The 24,863-nt window shown below is 43.9% G+C and overlaps 1 protein-coding gene across 9 annotated transcripts in view; it reads left to right on the forward strand.

The window, feature by feature from the left end:
* The window catches only part of CRTC1 (CREB regulated transcription coactivator 1), a 52,958-nt gene that overhangs the window by 1,093 nt on the left and 27,002 nt on the right, over positions 1–24,863 (forward strand). The window lies entirely within an intron of this gene.

Here is a 24,863-nt window from a genome sequence, read left to right on the forward strand (position 1 = left end):
ATCACTAGGTTCTTGTAGGTTTTTTCGGGCTATAGGGCCATGTTCTAGAGGCATTTCTCCTGACGTTTCGCCTGCATCTATGGCAAGCATCTTCAGAGGTAGTGAGGATACTTCTGAGGTACCTCTGAGGTAGTGAGGATACCTCACTACCTCTGAGGATGCTTGCCATAGATGCAGGCGAAACGTCAGGAGAAATGCCTCTAGAACATGGCCGTATAGCCCGAAAAAACCTACAAGAACCTAATTATTATCATTATTATTATATGGTTGAATTCCCCTCCTGATATTATACTATATTATAGTTATTATATCTATAATATATTATCATGGGTGAATTCTCCTCTTGAATGTATAGAGATTGCTGAAATTAAATTATCAGTATTATTATATTTATTATATATCATCATTGTTAGTATTACTTTTTATCCAGTGGGTTAAACCCTTGCGCAGTGGGTTAAACCCTTGTGCCAGCAGGACTGCTGGACCAGAAGCAACTTGCAGTTTCTCAAGTCGCTCCTGACACACAAAAAATGTTATTATTAGGTTGAATTCCCCTCCTGAATGTATAGGGATAGCTGAAATTAAATTATCATTACTATTAGGTTGCATTCCCCTTATTAATGTATGGGGGTCTGTGAATTATTGTTATTATTAATGATATTATTATTATATGATTGAATTCCCCTCCTAATATGATAGTATAGAATTATATCTATGATATTGCATTATTGTTATTATTAGGTTGAATTCCCCTCATTAATGCATAGAGGTCTATGATTTATTATTATTATTATTATTATTATTATGGTTGAATTCCCCTTCTGGCTGTATAGGGGCATATGATGCTGTTATTGCTGCTGTTGCTATATGGTTACATTCCCTCCTTTCTCAGATTCATTCCCATTCCTCAATGTTTATGCAAGGATTCCCCCTTTGAATGTATAAGGGTCTGATAATAATAATAATAATAATAATAATAATAGGTTGAATACCCCTCCTGAATGTATAGGAGTATACCCCCCTACTGTGTGTGTGTGTGTATGAATATGTATATAGGTTAATTCCCACTCTCCAACTTATATGCATGAATCTCCACTCCTTAGTTTATAGAGAGAATCCCTCCTCTCAGTTTATATACTAAACCCTCAATTTAGATGCAATAATTCCCATTCCTCAAGTCATATGCAGTAATTCCCATTCCCCAGCTTATTATAGGCTGCATCTCTCCTCTTAGTTTATATACTAAACCTTCAGTGTATATAGATTAATTCCCAGTCTTCAATTTATATGCAATAAACCTCTTCCTCCTCGGTTTATATGGATTAAATCCCACTTCTGAGTTGATATGGATTCAGTCCTACTCTTCAGTTTATAGGCAAGCATCCCCTTCCTTGGTTTAGAGAAACAAATCCCTTTTCTCGGTTTATATTCTGTATCCACCCTCCTTGATTTACATGGATTGCTTCCCATTTCCCACAACTTATGCGCAAAACCATATGCTTGAGAGAAAGGTGGGTCTGTTGCTGTACATTTAACAACTTCTTGTTCCTTCTTTCCCTTCAGAAAAGGAGTGATCTGTAGATACAGGTTGAGCATCCTTTATCCAGAATCCAGAAATTACCTTCAATGAAACACAAATGCATTTCATGCCTAGACTTGGGTCCTATGTCTAAGATCTGGAATATATGTCCAATAAGGGATACTCAACCTGTGAGAAGGACTCAAGAATGCATATAGATAATATTACTGTTTTATATGTTATCTATCTATCCATACGTTTGAGCAGAGGTGGAGGATGAAGGGGTAACTTCATTGTGAGTTTCCATATTGTGAGAAGGGCATGTCATAACTCTGCTAAATAATAACACATAAAAAAACAACTAACACCTTCAGTTTGGAATTGAATCATGGAACTGAACCAATCTGGGGTCGGTGGAGTGACACCACAAGTTAATGTCTTCTCTTCTTCACAGAATTGGGGGTTCCAGTTTGGGGTGATGGAAGAATGATATGTTTGTAGTCCTGCCTTATATTCCTGACTAACTTGGAGACTCGGCGGTGCCCATGTTATTTGAAAAAGGCATTGTTTGTTTTGGGGTGTAAGGTAAAATTAGATTGGTAATTTGTAGCTCTTTTTCTTAGAAAAAAAAGTCAGTCTGTCCTGTTGTTTTTTATGAATGCTCCCATTAGAAAATGCGTAAGGATGTGGGTGAACTGGAATGCCCAAAATTATGGGTCATTCACCCCAAACCCCATAAGTATTCAAAGTTGGGTCTATGTGCCAAGTTTGGTCCAGAACCATCATCGGCTGGGTTCATTGCTCTGGATGCAGATGAACTACAGCTCCCAGCAGTATTCAAAGTTGGCTATGTTGGGTCTGTGTGCCAAGTTTGGTCTAGATACATCATCAGCTGGGTTCAGTGCTCTCTGAACTACAACTCCTATAAATTATTGTGAATTCTCCCCAAGCCTCTTGTTCAGTTGCTGATCAATTCTTCTGTTTGCTGTGTGCTATAGGAAAACTTAGGAAAGGGTTAAGGGAAAGACAATGGGCAGGGTCATACAAATTCCACAGCAATGGAGAGAATAAGGAACCCTGGGATGTCCATTCTGTAGGAAAAACATAAAATCTAGGATGAAATTGTCCCCATAAGAAAGTCTTCACTTCGGTGGTGAGCAGTATGGTGTTGGTGAAGGACATTGGCAGGGTTTGGTCTACATGTTCATTGCGCTCGCTATAACCTGCAATGTCATTGGAGGGAGTGCTTTTGGTGGCTCCTCAGCACTGTGGGTTAAAGTTGTTTGTGGAGGCGGGAGCCTGTCTATGTAAGTGGACACCTCTGCTACATACACACATACATATTTGCACTTTTATTATGTATATAGATGAAGGAGGGAAGTTGTTGGTCTCCTATATTTCATATGCTAGAGTCTAGCCAATGAGGCCCATGACTGTGGATGCTGGGAGGTATAAATAACCCAGCCAACAGTCTTCCTTGTGGTTCTGTAGTGCCGTCTAGTTGGCTATGATTTATGGCATTCCTCTGAGTGAAAGGCTTCTAAGAGGCCTGGCTATCAACTGCTGCTCAGCTCTTGCAAATCCAGTGCTTTTCCCCGTGGAATCTTTGTGTTTTCAGGTGGTCCACAAAACTCCTTGGAAGAGGCATTACGAGCGGAAGCCAGTTTGCCATTTACCCAGATTAGAATTGATAACTTGCACATATTAATTGCAGACGGCATCAGAAAACTCCCAAGGACAGAATTGATTCCAGATTCCTTTGTGTGTTTCATTATAGCGCTGTTTACAAACATCAGGTTGAGCCGATGTGAATACCATAAATTGTTTCTTGGAGTTGGGAAATATATGTTACTAGGTTGAATACCCGGCATTGCCCAGGTTATTTGAAAAAGTCATTTTTTGTATTCTACAAAATGCATAAGGTTGTGTTTAAACTACAACTCACATCATGCCAGGTTAACCCCCTGAAACTCCATCGGTACTTTAAAGTTTGCTATGTTGTGCAAGCTTGCTCTAGATGCATCATTGATGGGGTTCAGTGTGCTCTCTGACTGCAGGGTAAATTACAACTTCCGCAATGGTGAGTCAGCCCCCTCAAGCCCCTCCAGTAGTTTTGAGTTAGTCATGGGGGTTCTGTGTGCCAAGCTGGGTCTATTATCAGTGGAGGTCACAGTTTCCCTTGTTGTGGGCAAACTACAACTCCCAGAAAGTTCCTCCCAAATCCCTCTAGTAATGCAATTTAGGCATATCAGGTATGTGTGCCAAATTTGGTCTAGATCCATCAGTGTTTGGGTTCACAGTGCTGTCTGGATGTAAGTGAATTACAGCTCCCCCAAATCAAGGTGAATTTCTCCCAAATTTCCTCCAGTATTTTTGCTGGTTATGGGGGCTCTCTGTACCAAGTTTGGTCCAATTCCATCTTTGGTGGAGTTCAGAGTGGTCTTTGATTACAGTTGAACTATAAATCCCAGTACCTATAACTCCTAAATGTCCAGGCCAATTGCCCTTAAAACCCACCAGTATTCAAATTTGGGCATATTGGTTATGCATGCAAGTTTGGTCTAGATCCATCATTGTTTGGGTTCATAGTATGCTCTAGATGTAGGTTAATGACAACTCCTCTAAACCTCTAAAGACCTCCAGTATTTTTTGTTGGCCATGGGGGTTCTGTGTGCCAAGTTTTGTGTGCCACGTCCATCATTGGTGGGGTTCAGAGTGCGATTCTTAGATTGCAGGTGAACTGTACATCCCAGGACCTACAACTCCTATACATAATGGTGAAGTCTCCCCAAATCTCTCTAGTTTGTTCAGTTAGTGATCAGTTCCTCTGTTTGCTGTGTGCCATAGAAAAGAGTACGAAAAGGTTATGCGAAAGACAGTGGGTGGGGTCATGCAAATTCCATCTAGGATGGAATTGTCCCTGTATGAAAGCCTTCACTTGGGTGGTGGGCAATATGGTGTTTGGGGAGGGCATTGGGAGAACTCTTGTACATGTTTATGGCGCTCTCTATAACCTTCATTGTCATTGAAGGGAGGGCCATTGGTTTCTCCTGAGTAGTGGGAGCTATAGATATTCATGGAAGTGGGAGCCTGTCTCTGTAAGTGGACATCCTAGGCACACACAAATATAGATATTTTCACTTTTATTATGTTTATAGATTTCCATATTTATGACAATGTGCCTGTAATATGTATATAGTTAAGGTGAAATCTTGCGAATTGATAGCTCTCTGCGATGTCTGTGTTGTTGTGATTGAGGAACATAATGTACCCAAGTGAATATGGATAGGCACCAGGTTGTCGTTCACCTGTGTTTTTCTAATGCTGAAGTCCAAACATGTTGTTTGGCACAGGAGGGAATGGGAGCTTGTTTGGGAGAATTGCAGCTTTTTATTTCATTTCAAAAGGCCTAGGACGACAAGGAGGCTGCATGCTTGATCCTTGGAAAGGTATTTGTCAGGAAAAGGCATTCACTTTACTACCATCTAAAACAGGCTTGGGCAAACTTTGGCCCTCCAAGTTTTTTGGACTTCAACTCCCACAATTCCTAACAGGCGGTAGGCTATTAGGAATTGTGGGCGTCGAAGTCCAAAACACCTGGAGGGCCGAAGTTTGCCCATGCCTGTTAGAAGCATGTCGTTCATTTAAAAAAGTAATTGGTCCGTAATTTTTCAATGCAGGAGAGGCGGGAGCTTAAACACACCCATCCTGTAGTGATTGTTTCAGAATTATTTCCACACAATCTTCAGTAACAAACAATACATTTGAGTTTATTGTATCTAAAAAGAAAACTGAATGTTTCATAGCATCTTTAAAACCATTTGTGTGTGTGTGTCAGGAGCGACTTAACGAACTGTAGAGAATTGGCTGTCTGCAAGGACATTGCCCAGGGGACACCCAGATGTTTTACCATCCTGTGGGAGGCCTCTTTCATGTCCCTGCATGAGAAGCTGGAGCTGACAGACAGGAGCTCACCCTGCTCCCCGGATTTGAACTGCCAACCTTTTGGTCAGCAGTCCTGCCGGCACAAGGGTTTAACCCATTATACCACCGGGAGCTCCTTTTAAAACCAATGAACATGTTTTGGGATAAGTGACGATGTTTGGCCATAATCAGTGTAATATTGTAAGCATCCCCATTAAGTAATAAGTGATGACTGGGGTCTTACACATTCTGTACAATTAATACTGGAGGGACGAAATACATTGACACCCAGGACTTCCTTCCAACTCTCCTTAGTTTCTTGCAGTTTTGTGGGGAGGACAGACAACCACAGATTACATTGTCATTATTGGAGCTGCACCTTTGTGCCATTCCTCAGCCAAGCATCCTTGAAATGTGTATTTCTGCTTTGTTTTATGAAGCCTTGGTTTTTAATAGGGTGTTCCCTTTGCTGAGTTTTTACGTCTTGGTACCAATGTATTCCAATGGCTCGCAGAATGATATCGTCGGACACCTAGGAGCAGTGTGGGCACGCTGCTGCCTGGGCCAGAAAGTGTGTTTCCTCTTGTGATTTCCTTAATGCCATATCAATATTTGCTTTTTGGAGGTTCCTCAGATAAGATAGATAAGGGAGCCAGATTATGCATGGCTTGCTATCGTTTTTCTGGTGCATTCTCAGTCAAGATGCTGACAGACGTTTGGAGGTGCGTTTGTTAAGACTTTGTGGCTGTGGTGTCCTTTGGAACTTTTTATAATAAGTTTCTGTATGGATGAATCTTCCCCCCTTCTTGGGACTTTGCTCTCCGCTTAGACAGAAAGGCCCTCCTCATGATCCAGAGTCATCTATTGATTTGATCCCTCTTCTCCAATTCCCTGTAGTTTGGCAAGAGAATAGATCCCAGCTTGAGAGTTTCTGTGGCATGCTGTTTGAGGTTTTTCAGTGCCGGATCATTGAGCTTTTCTTGATCTCAAAGAAAGGGCAAGGCATGATGTGTGAAAGCAGTTGTTCTTCTGGGTTGTTGTGTGTTTTCCAGGCTGTATTGCAGTGTGACAACCTCTGAGGATGCCTGCCATAGATGCAGGTGAAATGTCAGGAGAAAATGCTTCTGGAACATGGCCATACAGCCCAGATAACACACAACAACCCAAGCAATTCCGGCCATGAAAGCCTTTGAAAACACAGTTGTGCTTCCTTTGCTGCCAGCCTCATTTGAATGGAATGTAATATGTGTCTTGCTAAGGGATTCTTTGTAGATGGGTTAGCTCTCTGGGATGTCTGTATCTCCATGATCGATGAATATAATGCACCCAAATGAATATGGATTGGTACCAAGTGATCGCTCCATTTGGGAAGCCTCCCCGTGCCTTTTTCTAACACCAAAGTCCAGGTAATAAGCATGATGTTTGGCACAGGAGGGAATCAGCGGGTTTGGGACAATTGCAGCATTTTATTCCATACCGAAAAGCCTATGGCGGCAAAGAGGCAGCATGGTTGGTGCTTGCAAAGGGATTTGTCAGGAGAAGGCATTCATTCACTTACTACCCTTAGTCTGGGTTAGTGCTTGGATGGAAATCTTGACAGAGGACTAGGAAAAAAGCCAATTTGACCATTTGGGGAGCAACGCTTGTTCTTGATATAAGACAGTTCTCTATGTTCTGTGGATTTTGTGGCTTGTCTTTTTCGAAGGCCTCGCAACAGCTGTTTACTCACTTGCCCATCTCCAAACAGACCATGCAACTGGGCTTTTGTATGCATCTGAGGTGACACAAGTGACCAATTCTGCATAAAGCACCAAGTCATCCTGGCATTTGACTCCAACTCTCTCTCCGCACAATGAGTTCTGTGGGCAGGAAGCAATTTTCCTGCCCACAGAACCCATTGAATCTCACCAAGGTGTTCTTTTGAAGGCGTGCCCAAACCAACGCATGGACAAACTACTTGTGTTCTCACCATGGTTTCCTTAATTCCTGGGGCAGAGGGGGAAGGAGTGTTTTGCCAGACAGGACCAACGTTGAGCTTCCAAGCACAGCGACACACTTGCAGGCCTTGATGCACAGCGTTTATGTTTGTGTTTATGCCAGAAATTGGAATCCAGAGCTGTTGTGGAAGGGAAAACAAAGCAAATGATACCCCCGAGGACTCACATGGTCTGTATGCCATGCTTTTATTTTTCTGAAAACGATATCCTGCTTGATATCGGAGGAGCAAATAATTGCAAAGCCTTGATCATTTGACAGTTTGAAAGAAGTTTCAACAGTGTGAAACCATATCCATGTATAGATTTGGGCAGAATCATGTATTAATGCATTCCCTTTTGAGACAAAGAGGATGGGTTCTTGCTTGGGTATATCATATTTCCCATAAAAGAAATTTTCTTATGTTACTAGAGTTGCCCCAAGTGCTTTAAGCTGCCCTTATTAACAATAACTCTGTAATGATTAAAGGAAAGGGGAGCTTTCTTGCAATATACTTGAATGCTTTTGGTAACAGTCAGTCGGTTGGCAATAGGTGTCAACCCTAAAAGGCCGTAGTAATAATAATAATACACATTCAAGTTCCATTGAGTTCAAAAGAATGCTCTGCCAAATATTTCCTGAGATTCATTCTGGAGATTCTGCAGGATTTGAGCCGCCCCGAGGGAGAGAGAGCAAGGTATAAATAAAGATGATGATGATGATTATTATTATTATTATTAATGTGAAGACCCTTTTGACATGGTTGTCTTTCCTTGTGATTATTTCTTCGGTCACTTGGAAAAAGTGTTCATATACCATAGTTGTGTGTGAGCATCCCTCATTCAAAATGCGTGGGACCTAAATCATTTGAGATTTCCGATGTTGAAATACCTGTCTTTGCATCTGTGTACATCCTGAGGTAGCTTGAGTATGGAACCTGAGCCTAAAATACAACATTAACTTATTTTTCAAATGTGCAAGTCATTTTATACCATGTTTTGAATATTTTTTGTGCACATTGAATGGTCAGAAAGCAAAGGCTTCGTTCTCTTGGCCACTGACGTGGAAATTTTGTAGGATTCTGGAATGTGGAGAAGGGCACAATGTTTGCTGTTTGATCCCAACCAACCACTGATGTTACATCAAATTTGGCAGCCTAATAGTGGGTCCCTCTTCGCAGATTATAGAATCTTAGAGCTGAAAAAGTTCCGCAAGGGCCATCTAGTCCAACCCCCTTCTGCCAGGCAGGAAAAACACTACCAAAATAGTCCTGAAATAGATAACGCGGAACTATGAATGATGAACATGGAATGGCCAGACAATGTTACTGGGTAACGTTTTTAACAGGATGACACGGATGATTAAATGCTTTAACAGTTTTTATTTATGTTTTATATTGTAATGTTGATTGTTTTTAATGGCACTTTTATGAATGCCTGACATCGAATTGTGCCAATCTGTAACCCGCCTTGAGTCGCTGTATGACTGAGAAAGGTGGGCTATAAATATCATAAGTAAGTAAGTAAATTAAAAAAAGATGGCTACCCAGTCTCTGCTTAAAAGCCTCCACAGAAGGTGCCTCCACTGGACTCTGGTACAGAAAGTTATGATCAGGAAGTTCTTCCTAATATTCAGGGGGAGTGTCCTTTGCTGTAATTTGAACCCATTGCTCCAAATCCTAGTCTCTAGGGCCGCAGAACACTCCTCCTTATAACATCCTTTCCGATATTTAAACATGGCGATCATGTCTCCTTCTCTCAGCCATGTTTTCTGGAGGCTAAACAGACTCAGCCCTTGAAGCCGTTCTTCAGAGGGATCCATAGTCTCCAGACCTTTGATCTTTTTCATCACCCTCCTTATGATGATGAAGCCCTTTCTCTCAAACGGTGATAAGCACATACTGGTTTCCTTCCTCTGTACATCTATGTGGCTCCCAGTATTGCCTCTGGAGATTTGGTTGCCTCCCGTCTCAGTATGACATGGCGTTTTGTCTGTTAACTGTCATGCGTGTGGCTAGCTCAGGCAGAAGAGCATGCGTTTCCATCTATCTTCATGGTCAGCCTCTGGGATGAATGGGGGACAGGGACACATCATGGTTACCTTGGCAATATGCGCAGTGGTGTGCAAGGACCTCTCTTCCCAATATGAACATAGGCCGCAAGAAGGAAAGAAAAGTCACCAAGAGAGCAGCAGAGACGAAATAATGCTCACGCCCATTCTCCTTCTCTCTGTGTTATGTGTGTACCTGGTTTTAGCTCAGTGCTGATGTGTCAAGATTTGAAGGGCGTGATTTTGTGTGATATGAGAACTGTAGGGCAGCGGTGTCAAATTTGTAGCTCTCTAGGTGTTATGGACTTCAGCACCCAGAATCCCTGGTCACTGGACAAGCTGGTTAGGGCTTCTGGGAATTGGAGGCCCAAACAGATGGAGGGCCACAAGTTTAACCCCTCTGCTGTAGAGGTTAAATATAAGCAGTGCATCTGACAGGCCAGTGGGTTTAGTCTCAGGCAAAAAGTGAAGATGAGAAACCTTTCTGTCCAGGCAGGAAATGTGGATAATAATAGACTAGGTAGACAAACAATACTGGGACAAGGCCTTGGTCTTCTGGTATTTGCCATAGCACAATGGAGGGGACTGAGGTCAGGAATCCATGGACGGATTTCAGAGAGAAAAAAGCAGGTTATAAATAAACATAAACATAATAATAACAACAATAACAATCTGGGAATCGTTTTGCAAAAGTGTACAATGCCAGCTGAGCATGGATCCCTTGCCTTTCAGTAGCCACTCCATTATGCCTTCGTCCCATAAAGTGTATGAGCCATACTGGAGTATCTTAGTTATGATTTTTTTTTACTTATCGTTTCAGAAGTGAATTGAGAATACAGTTATAATGTATAGAAAAACCTCAAACAAAGTTAAAAACTTGGCATTATACTAAATTTCCTTTGACCAGAAGCTTGGAGTGCCTCTGGTGTCACTGTGAGAAGGTCCTCGATTGTACATGTGGCAGGGCTCAGACTGCATTGTAGTCGGTGGTCTGTGGCTTGCTCTTCTCCACACTTGCATGTCGTGGACTCCACTTTGTAGCCCTATTTCATAAGATTGGCTCTGCATCTCGTAATGCCATAGTGCAGTCTTTTCACCATCTTCCAAGTCACCCAGTCTTCTGTGTGCCCAGGAGAGAGGTTCTCATCTGGTTTCAGCCACTGTTTGAGGTTCCAGGTTTTGGCCTGCCACTTTTGAGCTCTCACTTGCTGAGGTGTTCCTGCAAGTATCTCTGTAGATCTTAGAAAGCTATTTCTTGATTTAAGGCATTGGCATCCTGGCTGATATCCGAACAGAGGATGGGCCAGAAATGTCAACACCTTGGTCCTTTCATTGCTGACTGCTACTTCCTAACAGATATCAGGTGGCGCAATATCGGCTAAACAGTATAATTTCTCCAGCGGTGTTGAGCATAGACATCCTGTGACAATGTGGCATGTCTCATTAAGAGCCACACCCACTGTTTTAACGTGGTGAGATGTATTCAACACTGGGTGTGCATATTCGGCAGCAGAGTAGCAAAGCGCAAGGGCACTGTGTCTGGTTGTGATCCCCAGGTTGTACAAGTCAGCTTTTGTATGATATTGTTTCTAGCCCCCACTTTTTGCTTGATAGTCAAACAGTTCTTCTTATAAATCAGAGCACGGTCCAGAGTAACGCCCAGGTATTTGGATGTACTGCAATGCTCCAGTGGGATTCCTTCCCAGGTCATCCTCAGAACTCAAGATGCTTCTCTGTTCTTAAGGTGAAAAGCATACGCATTTTAGATGGATTAGGAATCGGCTGGTTTTCTCTGTAATAGGCAGGAAGAGCACCTAAAGCTTGGGAGAGCTCCTGTTCAGCCATTTAAACGCTCCCTACTTGAGTGGTGATGGCATGATTGTCAGCATAAATGAATCTCTCTGACCCTTCTGGCAGTGGCTGATCATTTGTGTCAATGTTAAACATTGATAGAGCAAACACCTCCCCTGAGCCAGGCCATTCTTCTGTTTTCACCATCTGCTTCTCTGACCCTGGAACTCAACAAAAAAGCTCCTGTTTTGTAGCAGATTTCCTACGAAGAGGATGAGCTGGTAATCCTTGGTCGTAGTATACGTTTTTCTCAGGAGGAGGCAATGATTTACAATATCCTATGCTGCTGACGAAATAATATATATTGCTTTCACTAAAACAGTGGGACACATGAAGTTGGACACATGAAGATAGTTTTTTGGAGAAATCAGTATTAAGTTCAAGAATGGAGACATGTCAAAGTCTTTAAATTTGTGTCACCACAAAATCCTAGAGCAGGCATCCTCAAACTGTGGCCTCCAACTCCCAGAGGCATAGCCAACTTTGTTCAATTGTCAGGAATTCTGGGAGTTGGAGGACCTTTGTGAGGATTCCTTTTTAATTTGTCTTGAAAAAGGAACTATCTCTTTGTTTGAATAGAAAGGCAGGAGTTTAGTTCATCCCAGGGGTTGGTTATCTTCATTCTGGGTTGCCACCTAGTGCCAATTTGCAGGTTCTGGGATGACCAGCAAGCCCTCCCCATACTATGATGGACTACAAATGATGCAGTCATTAAAGGATTTTTGGCGTTGGTGACTGCTATGGGTGGCTACCCTCTGGATAGGAATGAGACAGTATTATAAAAGTACCAATGGCTTTACCTAGGTGTGAGATTTGAAAGAGAGGGTTTGAGAGAAAGAAGTTCTCCACCTAGGCATCGCTCAGCTGTTTTGTGTCCCTGACACCCTCTGATTTAGTTGTGAGTTGGCATTCAATGTGCTCAGCCCCCTCTTATTCGCTTGGCAACCAGATGCTTGGCTGTCTATTCGCTTCTGCGGAGGCGGCGGAGCAGCATACCCCCCCCCCCCAAGCATTTCGCAGCATTGCCAGTTGCCTGTTGTTTGTGTGTGTGAGCAAACGAATGAGATAGATGCGTGTGTCTGTTTTTCTTGTCTTCCCCGCTTTCGGTGCAGTGTTTATCTTCATGTTCGCTCCCCTCCTGTTCATTGTGGGTTACAGCAAAGGCGGAACGCTGCAGATTGTTCGCAGCCTCCCCCCCCCCCCCCTTTCCCCTCAAACACTTGTTTTGTTTCTCTCTGCTGAGCCTCCCACCATGCTCCCAGTCTTTGGCAATCTGTTGCTGGTTTGTAATGCCTTCTGATTCGCCCGTTGTTTCCCCTGGGAATGCAGAGCCCCCTTTTTTCAAATCCTCCATCCCTAGAAACGATTTCAAAAGTGGATAAGCTTTACGAATAAGGAGGTGAAGGGGAGGCGTCTTTAGCTGCTGTTGGAGTGGGGGGGGGGGAGAGTATTCTGACATTCTGGTGTGTTCCTGGAGTGTGGGAGGCGAATGGCTGATGGAGGGGAGCATGCGGCACACTATCCAGGATCCCAGAAAGGAGGAGGGCTTTGCGGTTGTGAGAGTCCATCTTCTCCCATGGAAAGTAAACATAAGGGGGTGGCTACACCCTAAGTCATGATTCATTTCTCTTTCTTTCTTTCCCCACTATTTGAAGGGAGAACAAAGGGAAACATGGGCAGGCAGGCACCACTGTAGTAATTCAGTAGAGCAGAGTATTCCAAACATTTCATGTTGGCAACACATTTTTGAGACAATGCATCATTTTGCGACATCTCCCTTTCTCCAGTATTTTAGGGCAGAACAGAGGGAAACATGGGCTGGCAGTCACCACTATAGTAACCTAGTAGTCCAAAGTTTTCCAAACATTTCATGTCCGTAACACGCTTTTGAGGCCATGCATCATTTCGCGACTCGGTAAGTTTCTCTCTTTCTCCACTGTTTGAGATTGGAATAAAGGGAAACATGGGCTGGCAGTCACCTCTATACTCACCCAGTGGGCCAGAGCTTTTCAAACATTTCATGTTGGCAACACACTTTTGAGACAATGCATCATTTTGCGACACAGTAAATTTCTCTCTTATCCTACTATTTGAGGTTGGAACAAAGGGAAACATGGGCTGACAGTCACCACCATAGTAACTCAATAGACTAGAGCTTTCCAAACATTTTGTGCATCATTTAGACCTGCATCATTTCACGACACAGCAATTCAGCGTTACCAGCAAAGTGGTGGTTCAGCCAACCCCTTATAAAAGATACATACACATACAGAAATTGGAATAACAGGGCACAGCATGTCTCATGAAAACCTTTCATTCATATATATTCATCTATCAATTTAAAGATATGATTTAGTGCTTATTTGACATAGACTTGGTGGTTTTTCATTACATTTTCGCAACCCAACTCTAGACCGCAGCCGACATGCAGTTTGGAAAGCTCTGCAGTCGACCCATCACTCCATATCCTCCAGATGTTTTGGTTTTCAACTCCCAGAAGCCCCAGCCAGCTTGGCCAATCATGGAAGATTTGGGGACTGACATTTGACGCATTGGGGGCACCCGCTTTTACTCAGCTGGATGCCAGTCAGGCCCTCTCCCATCCGACAAAATCAAGGAAGTTTTCATCTCTGTTATTAATAGAGAATTCGCTAGGAACACTAGTTTGTTGGAAAATAAAAGAAAGTCCATTCTGTTGGTTTGGAATCTGATCGATTTGGTATGAAAAGGGTTGAAGAAGCAGAGGAAAGCAAGCACAAGAACAGCTGTTTTTTTACGTGGCTGATGCAGAGTTGGTTAGCTGGTTTTCCTCTTATATAGAGTTGGAAGAGACCATATAGAGCTGGAAGAGACTACATGGGACATCCAGTCCTATCCCTTTCTCCCATGCAAGAAAAACAGAATCAAAACATCCCCGAGAGATGGCCATCCAATCTCCCCCATCATAAAGTGGCCAGTAACATCTGGAAGGCTTCATAAATAAAAATGCATGCTGAGTGCAGGCAGTCCCCAAGTTACGAACAAGATCGGTTTTGTAGGTTTGTTCTTAAGTTGAATTTGCATGTCAGTTGGAACAGGGACATTTTAAAGTTTAACTCCAGTCAATGTGTGTGTGTGTTAGCTTTGGATTGCATAGGGAAGGGCGAACACCCATGTTGTGTTTGTTTTGCTATCTGTTCCCCTGTTCAAAAGCCTTCACCTAACTTTCTGCCCCTTTGATCATTGGAAGTTGCCAAATTTGGCTTGTTTGTTTGTTTGTTTGTTTATTTACAGTGTTTATATTCCACTCTTACCCCAAAAGGGACTCAGAGCGGATTACAGGACACATATACGGCAAACACTCAATGCTGTTATACAGACAAGACAGACAACTGTATATAGATAGAGGTACATATCGGCTTTCCCATCTTCAGCATCTTGGAAGTGTGCATTGGGGGGGGGGGGGGAGTGTTGCTCCACTTTCCCTGCCAAAGAGCTTTTGTTCGTAAACTTCCTCCTTAATCAAATCATCGGCATTTTTTCTGGCATTTCCTTAAGGTTGCCTTAAATACCTTCCCACTTTAAGCAGTACCTGTTTATCTACTCACATTGCTGTTTTCGAAACTGCTAGGTAGGCAGAAGTTGGGCTAAAGGCCAGGAGCCCACCCTGACTTGGGTTTCAAACTGTCAACTTTTCGACAGGCAAGATTTACTGCAGCTGGCAGTTAACCTGCTGTGCTAAAGCCCTGCCTTATTATGAAAACAAGAATTGGTGTGAAAACTTCAGTGGAGACCCCCTTCCCCCATGATGATAACTCTTTCAGGTGTTAATTTCCTTTCCTTTTGAGGGGAAGATTTCTCTCACTTCCTGTTGTCTCAGCTCCGTTCTTAAGTGTTAGTTGGTTGTCAGGCAGATGTTTGTAACTTGGGGACTGCCTGTATGCACTAGTTACAGTATAAATGTACAACCCAAGGCCTAAGATAGAGATGAGCGACAATAGGAGTTGAGCTGTTTCTCCTTTCACTTGTTAAGCATTTTGCTTTCTTTCTCAAATGGGAAGTCTAGCTCTTCCTTCTCCTTGTTCCGATAACGGCCCAGGAATTCCTTCTAGAGTCTTGTGTAAAACGGCCTCTCCTTCCAGGCCTCTCCCAAGTTTCCATTTGTCAACACCTCGTTGTTGGGCTGCTTTTGTTGCTGCCTGGAGGGAGTGCTTTTCCCTTGCTTCTTCTCCTTTATTGCCTTGCCTATTTGCTCAAGGCTTGAAGCAATGCGATCTCACATCTCTGCCCCATCAGGTGCAGAACTGTGTTTTGATTTGGATAGCGCTTCTCAGAAGCTCCCGAGTGGCTTTCATTGTGGGTGAGGGAGATGGATCTCTTAAGCGCAGGTGAATCTCTGCCGGGGAGGTGCGCGTGGAAGCAATTGTCTGCAATGCCAGGGAAGAACAAAAAGTCCTTTTAACTGTATGCAAATGGGAGCAGAGCGTGCTGTGAAGTTATGAGGTGTGTTTGTGTGTGTATAATCAGAGGGATTTTTGCTTTGTTGTATTACTTACTTATTTAGACGATCCCTCGTTGTCTGAGTAAGATTGTTCCCCAAGGTCAGTGTACTGGCGGTGGGTACATAGGTGACTGTGGAGCCCTATTCTTCACCTGCATGTTCTCCCGCAGTGAGGGCATCAGTTTCCAGGTGGAAGGCGGTCCCGATCAGGGTTGGTTTGACGTGCCTTCCTCTTGGCACGTTTCTCTCTTTCGTCCTCCATTCGTGCCTCTTCAAATTCTATAGCACTGCTGGTCACAGCTGACCACCAGCTAGAGCGCTCAAGGGCCAGGGCTTCCCAGTTCTCCGTGTCTATGCCAGAGTATTTAAGGTTGGCTTTGAGCCCATCTTTGAATCTCTTTTCCTGTCCTCCAACATTCCGTTTTCGGATAACATGGCCGGTGCAGCAGAGTTGATGGTGGAGGACCATCGCTTCAATGCTGGTGGTCTTTGCTTCTTCCAGCATGCTGACATTTGTCTGCTTGTCTTCCCAAAAGATTTTCAGGGTTTTTTGGAGGCAGCGCTGATGGAATCGTTCCAGGAGTTGAATGTGACATCTGTAGATAGCTCACGTTTCGCAGGCATATAGCAGGGTTGGGAGGACAATAGCTTTATAAACAAGCACCTTGGTCTCTCTACGGATGTCCTGGTTCTCAAACACTCTCTGCTTCATTCGGAAAAATGCTACACTCACAGAGCTCAGGCGATGTTGTATTTCGGTGCCAATGTTGACTTTGGTGGAGAAGTGGTTGCCAAGGGAGTAGAAATGGTCAACATTTTCTAATGTTACACCATTAAGCTGTATTTCTGGCATTGGAGAGGGATTGGCTGGTGACTACTGGAAGAGCACTTTGGTTTTCTCAATGTACAATGACAGGCCGAGCTTCATTGTCTCCGCGAAGATGTTTAGAGTAGCTTGTAGGTCTTCTTCTGGATGCGCACAGACAACGTTGTCATCAGCATATTGGAGTTCTATAACAGATGTTGTTGTGTCCTTGGTTTTGGCTTTCAGTCTGGTGACTGAAACCATACAGCTTAATGGTTAAATAGTTTGCCATCTGTCCAATACATGATTTCCACTCTGGTGGGAAGCTTCCCATCAACAAGACGAAGTATCATAGCAATGAAGATGGAAAATAAGGTTGGGGCAATGACACATCCCTGTTTGACACCTGATTCCACCTTAAATGGGTCACTTTGGGAGCCATTGCTGTCCAAGACTATTGTCATCATAGAGGAGCTGCAAGATGTTCACAAATTTGTTAGGGCACCCGATTTTTTGGAGGATGGTCTAGAGAGCACTGCGATTCACTTTGTCGAATGCCTTTGCAAGGTCAGTGAATGCCATATACAGAGGTTGATTTTGTTCTCTGCATTTTTATTGGAGCTGTCGTGCAGTGAAGATCATGTCCACTGTTCCTCTGGTGGGCTGGAAGCCGTTCTGAGTTTAGACCCAACTCCTTCCAAGACATCTCTGAGTATTAGTTTAGTTGCGTTCGTCCAGGGTAGACGTTTACCTTGATACCCCATTTAATTGAATGTAATGCTTGCCCTTTCTTGGTTAAGGTACATCCAAAATTAGTGTGCGTATTAGATTCATGTCATACGATAATATTAGTGCTGAGCCAAAGCCAGAGGGGAAGCTGCTTCAAGAACATCTGGAGCTTCTCTTTGAGGGACCTCGACTCTGATTTAGTTGAAAATGGTTTCAGTGCATTTGGTTTCAGAGTATTGAGAAGAACTAGAGGAGGCCCTTACTCCATGAAAGACCCACTGTTTACATTTGCCTCTGTTATTTTCCCCCTGAAGAGGACACTGTGTTCAGAGCCAGGGATGACCGTTTAGATCCGTAATTGTTGCTGCCACTAAACGCATTCATCCTGGGGCTACTGATGCGGACGAGGAAACAGAAATAAACGTCCATGTGTCCTTGTATCAAACCGAAATCTAGATCTGAATCTTTTCCTTTGGGTACATGCTCATCAACTGCCTCGGAGCTGAGCAGGAGGAGGGACTGTGCCTTTCTCAAATCAAACTGCTTAAATGTTCAATGTGTTTTCCTTGTTCAATGGGATGGCGATGCTCTTGTAACTTGCACCCTGCCTTCCTCTGTTCCTTGAAACTGTAGTGTAATGGCCACAAAACCTCATGCCCTTTGGCCAAACCGGGCTCTACTTCCAGATCTCAGTCAAGCCTTCTATACTTTCTCAGATGGCCACATTGTTTGGTGGTTTCACAACAATTCTATATAGATTTTTGTCCCCATTCTGAAAGCTTGGTGTCTCCTTAGGCAAAATTACAGTTGCCCCTCTACATTTGTGTTGGTGATTTTTGTGGGTCCAAGCACAAGAAAACACAACCAAAACCTTCCTGACAAATGGCCATCCAGCTTCTGCTTAAAAACCTCCAGAGAAGGAGAACCCATCGTGTTCCCATGCGGCAAAGTCCACTGTTGAACACCTTGTGCTGTCTGGAAGTAGTAGTAGTAGTAATAATAATTAATATACTTTATTTATATTCCACTCTATCTCTCAGAGGGGACTCAGTATGGATTACAGAATACATATATGTCAAACATTCAGTGCTTTTATGCAATTAACAAAGACAGACAATACATAGACAGAGGCAAGGCTTCCCTCTTTTTCACGTCCAACATCTGGAGGCCGTGCTCAACTTGGCCATGTGCAGGTGCTGTTTTCCATTTTTCCAGGCCGAGGAGTTTGTTGTCCATGGATGCCTTCCTGATTTAATTGCTGGCATGTCTTCCGGGTCGCCTTTTACCTCTCCGACAAAGCAGTACCTATTTATCTACTCACATTGCTGCTTTCGAGCTGCTAGGTAAGCAGGAAGCTAGGGCTGGCGGCGGGAGCTTACTCTGCCCGTGGCTTGAACTGGCAACCTTCCGGTCGGCAAGATTTTCTGTAGCTGCCAATTTAACCCACTATGCTAACTGCGGCCCCCTAGAATATTATATAACAATAAAAATCTAGTTGCAATCTGATCAAAGCAGAGTAAAGTGAGACTATGACTTTCCTGGAGCCAGACACTAGACTCCTACAATCAATATGATTGTAGGCCGCATCAGTAGGAGTCTAGCATTTGGAAACCTTGCAGCCCTTTTAGCTGCCGCATCACACTCTTGGCTCACTGTCGGCTTGTTATCTACTAAGACTCTTAGATCACATGGACAGTTTTCAAGCCGGGTGTCTCCCATCCCATATTCTTTCCGCCATACATTCTTCCACATTGAAATTCACTCAGTTCCTTTTGGCCAGTCTGCTCTCTTAACCCTTGAAGGTCTTTTGGGGGATCCTGAGGCTGTCCTCTGAGGTGTTGGTTCTGCCTCCCAATTTAGTGTCATCTCCAAATGCAATTTCCATTGTCCCAAGTCATGGATAAAGGTATTGAATAGCTCTGGCTACCAGGACAAGATGCAATGGTTGTGCCTCCATTTTCAGTAGAGACTGTTTTGTGGAGATCCTTTGTCAATCCGATCCCTCTTTCCGCTCCTTGAAAAACCCACTTGGGGCTTCAGCCCTTCTTCCTGTTCAGGAAGGACTCTCCGACAGCGATAGCAGGGTGAATCATCTTGTTTGTTCTGCCAGAGGCCTGACAGAAATGAATCCATAGCGGGAGTATCATCCTCCTCCTCCTCGTCCCCCCCCCCTTTTGCTACCTGCGCATGCTGCCGAACCACTACACTCTGCAAAATGTAAACATTGCCCTGTTTGCTTCCCGATTTCGCTGAACCCTTCCCTGCTTGCATCACTGTGTGTTCACGCTCCTGCTAAAAATAAAAAACGGGGACAGAAACCTATTTCGGTCTCTCCTTGGCAGCAGTGGGCAGCGCCGCCTTCTTTTTTGTGTTTTGGGGGAACTAGGTGTTTCGGCAGAAGGGCAGATCAGTTGCCTTTATGATGATGATGATGCTTGTTTATACCTCACTTTTTCTCCACAAGGAGACTCAAAGTGACATACATTAAAAGCATATTAATACAATTTGGCAATGGATGCATCGGTTTGAACTTCGCTTCTATCCCTGATCTCTTACTCTACAATTTATGACCTTATTATAATCCACACACACACACTAGCTTGAGTACCCGGCATTGCCCAGGTTATTAGAAGAAGTCGTTTTTTATTTTACAAATGCATAAGTTTGTAGGTGTGCTACAACTCACATCATGCCAGGTTAACCGCCTGAAACTTCGTCAATACTTAAAGTTTGTCATGTTGCTCTAGATTCATCATCAGTGGGGTTCAGTGTGCTCTCTGACTGCAGGATGAAATACAACTCACCATGATGGGTCAGTCCTGTCAGATCCCTCCAGTACCTTCATGGGGGTTCTGTGTCATGGGGGTTCTGAGTGTCAAGATAGGTCCAGGTCCATCATCGGTGGGGTTCAGCATGCACTTTAATTGCAAGTGAACTATAATTCCCTGTACCTACAACTAACAAATGTCAAGGCCAATTGCCCCCAAAACCCACCAGTATTCAAATTTTGGTAGATTGTATATGCGTGCCAACTTTGGTGCAGATCCATCATTGTCTGTGTTCACAAAAAAACCCCAAAAAACCCAAAACAATTCTCTCTGGATGTAGGTGAACTATAATTTCTATAAATCAAGGTGACTTCCCCCCAAAGGCCTCCTGTATTTTTTGTTGGTTATGGGGATTCTGTGTGCCAAGTGAGGTCCACGGCCATCGTTGGTGGGGTCCAGAGTACACTTTGATTGCAAGGGAACTATAAATCCCAGTATATACAATGGCTATAAATCAAGGTGAATTCCTCCTAGACCTCCCTGGTATTTCTCTTTGGTCATGGGGTGCTCGCTGTGACCTGAAATGTCATTGGAGGGAGGGCTTTTGTTGGCTCTTCAGCACTGTGGGTTATAGATGTTTGTGAAAGTGGGCACCGCACCACACACATACATACACATTTTCACTTTTATTATCGACTAGCTTAGGGTCCCGGCGGTGGCTGGGTTATTTGAGAAAGGCATTGTTTTGTGTTTTTTTTTTTGCAGAGTTTGGTAATATCAGTTTGGTAATGTCTTACGTTTTTTTTTTTAAAGCCAGTGTTTCCTTTTGTTTTTTATGAATGCTCCCTATAGAAAATGCATAAGGATGTGGGTGAACTACAATTCCCAGAACCGTGAGTCAATCCTTCCCTAACCCTGCCATTATTCAAAGTTGGCCATGTTGGGTCTGTGTGCCAAGTGTGGTTGAGATCCGATATCAGCTGGGTTCAGTGATATCTAGATAAGAGTGAAATAGAGTTCCCAGATTCCCAGGGCGATCACCCACAAACCCAGACAGTAATCACAGTTGCCCATGTTGGTTTTGTGTACAAAGTTTGGTCCAGATTCGTCATCGGCTGGGTTCAGTGCTCTCTGGATAAGGGTGAACTACAACTCCTAGATTCCAAGGGCAATCATGCCCAAACCCTACCAGTATGCACAGTTGGCCATGTTGGGTCTGTGCTATGTTTGGTCCAGATCCATCATTGGTTGGGTTCACAGTGCTCTCTGGATGTAGGTGAACTACAACTCCTATAAATCAAGGTTAATTCCCCCAAACCTGGTCATGAGGGTTCTGCATGCCAAATGTGGTCCATGTCCATTATCAAAGGGGGTCAGAGTGCTCTGCCTTGATGCAGGATGAACTACAACTTCCATCGTGTTGAGTCAGTCCCCCAAATCCCTCCAGTGTGTTCAGTTGGTGCTATAACCTGCAATGTCAGTTGAGGGAGTATAGTACTTGGAACTATAGCCTGTTTGTGAAGGATGGAGGCTGTCTGTGTAATTGGACACTTCCGCCACATACACATCTTTCACTTTTATTATGGGGATAGATAGATAAGTAGGTAGAAGAGAGAAAGATAAGTAGGTAGAAGAGAGATAGATAAGATACAGATATATATGTATTATTAACCCCCCAAATGCCCTGAGAAAGAGCTGGAATCAACTCAAGGCCACCCTAGCAATGTCCTTCTTCCTCTATGTAAGTTTCTCTCAAGAAGGAGAGTCCACCATCCTCTGAAGTCTTCTGATTCCAAATACTTCTCTCACGGTCAAAAAGTCCTTCCTGATATTTTTGGCCGTTTTGTGTTAGGGACACTTGTATCTAATGGGATGCAAGACCCTTAAACCTAACCTTGTTGAGCCTTGCCTTGTCCGTGCTCCAACTCCACTAGATGTTTCTTGGAAAGGAAAACATAGGTGTCGATGTCCAGTTTCGGACATCAACACCTACACAAATGGTCACGGATGGACCATATTTTTCCCTTCACCAACATGAGTGTATGGGTCGGGATTCTGCCTGGCAGAAGCGGGGATTGGACTGGATGGGGGGTTCACACTGGATTGGACTGGATGGGGGTCTCTTGAGGGTCTCTTCTATGAATCTATAGCTCTATTTTTCCATGAACCACCTAATGTCTATGATGTCCCTCTGTCAGGAAGTCTGGGCTTGTGTCTTCCTGTATGGTGGAATGGGGTTGGACTGGGTGGCCATCTGTCAGAAAGACTTGGATGATGTCTTCCTGCCTTGTAGAGTTGGACTGGATGACCTCTGGTGGTCCCTCCCAACTCAAGGATCCTATAATTCTATTGGCTGGTTTCTCCAAGAATGTCTATGAGGTTGAATGGCCCTCTGTCAGGAAGTCTTTTGTTATGTCTTCCTTCCTGACAGAATGAGGTTGGACTGGATGACTTTTGGGGGTCTCTTCCAACTCAGACTTCTAGAGTTCTATCATTTTATAGCTCAATTTCTTCATGTATGTCTATGAGCTTGGATGGCCATCTGTTGGAGGTGATTTGATTTTGCTCTTCCTTCCTGACAGAATGGGGGTGGATTGGATGAACTTTGGGGATCCCTTCCAACTCTAGGATTCTATCATTCTATACCCCCCTTTTCTCAATGAACCTTCTAATGGCCATCTGTTGGAGGTGCTTTGACTGTGCTCTTCCTTCCTAACAGAATGTGATTGGACTGGTTAACATTCAGGTATCTCTTCCAACTCTAGGATTCTATCATTCTAAGGCCCTATTTCTCCATGAACCTTCTAAAGTCTATAAGGTTGCATGGCCATCTATCAAGATGGATCAGATTGTGTCTTTTTTCCAAGCAGAATGGGGTTGGACTGAGTGGCCCTTGAGGTTCTCTTCTAACTCTAGTATTCTATCATTCTGTATCCCTATTTCTCCACAAATCTTCTAATATCTGTGATGTTGTATGGCCATCTGTCGAGGGTGCTTTCAATGTGATCTTCCTTTTTGACAGAGTGGGTTTGGACTGGATGACCTTTGGGGTTCCCTTCCAACTCTAGGATTCTGTCATTCTATAGCCCTATTTCTCCATGAACCCTCGAATACGTATGAGGTTGGATGACCTTCTGTCGGGAAGGATCAGATTGTGTCTTCCTTCCTGGCAGAAGGGGGTTGGACTGGATGGCCTTTGGGGGGTCTCTTCCAACTCTAGGATTCTATGATAGGCTGTGCTTGGAACTGTGTGCATGTGTTTGCAGTTGCTCCTTTCTCTGCCCAAAGCAGGATGGGAACTGTCTTTGTGTGTGGGGAAAGCGCGGGAGAGGTCACACGTTGGTTCTAGAGCCGGCGGGGTTGGCAACGGGGCCTCGATGCGGGGAAAGCGTTCTCTCCTCTGTCTCTCTCTCTTGCATCCAGATCCTTGGTGCTCGGTTGGCAACCAGCCAGCCAACCAGCGGCCTGGAGAGACGGCATCCAAACGCTTAGCAAACGGCGGCCAGGTTGCGTGGGCGGCTGGGAGCCCATCCAACGTTAATCTTTAAAGCAGCAGCGGTAGAAAGGGGAAGGGAATGGGGATTATTTGCCGTCCCGAGACACAAACCCAGGAAGGAAACTCAAAAATGGCATCCTTTGAAGGAAGGACTCTTTCCTTGTTTCCCACCGAGAAAAGGGGAAGAAGCCAAGCTCTCTTGTTATCCTTTTGTATGGAAAGGAGTAGATAGATGTGTGGACGTCTTTATGTAATACCAGCCATCCCAGAGTTACAAGCATCCAACATACAAATGATTCATAGTTACAAATTGGGATGAGCTTTTATTTTATTTATTGTGTCAGAATTGAGAATACTGTTATAATGTATAGAAAAACCACAAAGTTAAAAACTTGGCATTATACTAAATATTCTTTGACCATAAGCTGGCCACTTGGAGTGCCTCTGGTGTCACTGTGAGAAGGTCCTTCATTGTACATGTGGCAGGGCTCAGGCTGCATTGTAGTAAGTGGTCTGTGGTTTGCTCTTCTCCACACTCGCGTGTTGTGGACTCCATTTTGTAGCCCTATTTCTTAAGATTGTCTCTGCATCTTGTGGTGCCAGAGCGCAGTCTGTTCAGCGCCTTCCAAGTCACCCAGCCTTCTGTGTGCCCAGGAGGGAATCTCTCATCTGGCATTAGCCACTGATTGAGGTTCCAGGTTTTAGCCTGCCACTTTTGGACTCTCGCTTGTGGGGTTTTCCTGCAAGTATCTCTGTAGATCTTAGGAAGCTATTTCTTGATGTACGGTGTTAGCATGCTGGCTGATGTCTGAACAGAGGATGTCAATGCTTTGGGCCTTTCATTATTGGCTGCTACATCCCGATGGATGTCAGATGGTACGATATCGATTAAACAGTGGTGTGGGGCGTAGACATCCTGTCATAATGCGGCATGTCTCATTAGGGGTCATATCCACTATTTTAACGTGGTGAGATGTATTCCTCACTGGGCATACATATTCAGCAGCAAAGCATAAGGGCAGGTGTCTTCACTGTGTCTGGTTGTGATTCCCAGGTTGTGCCAGTCAGCTTTCGTATGATATTGTTTCTAGCACCCACTTTTTGCTTTATAGTCAAGCAGTGCTTCTTGTAAGTCAGAGCACGGTCCAGTGCAGCATACGAGATATTTTGGTGTGCTGCAATGCTTCAGTGGGATTCCTTCCCAGGTAATTCTCAGAGTTGAGATGCTTGTCTGTTCTTAAGATGAAAAGCACATGCCTGCATTTTAG

The sequence above is a fragment of the Anolis sagrei genome, chromosome X (genome assembly GCF_037176765.1).
Source record: "Anolis sagrei isolate rAnoSag1 chromosome X, rAnoSag1.mat, whole genome shotgun sequence".
NCBI classification, from domain to species: Eukaryota; Metazoa; Chordata; class Lepidosauria; order Squamata; family Dactyloidae; genus Anolis; species Anolis sagrei.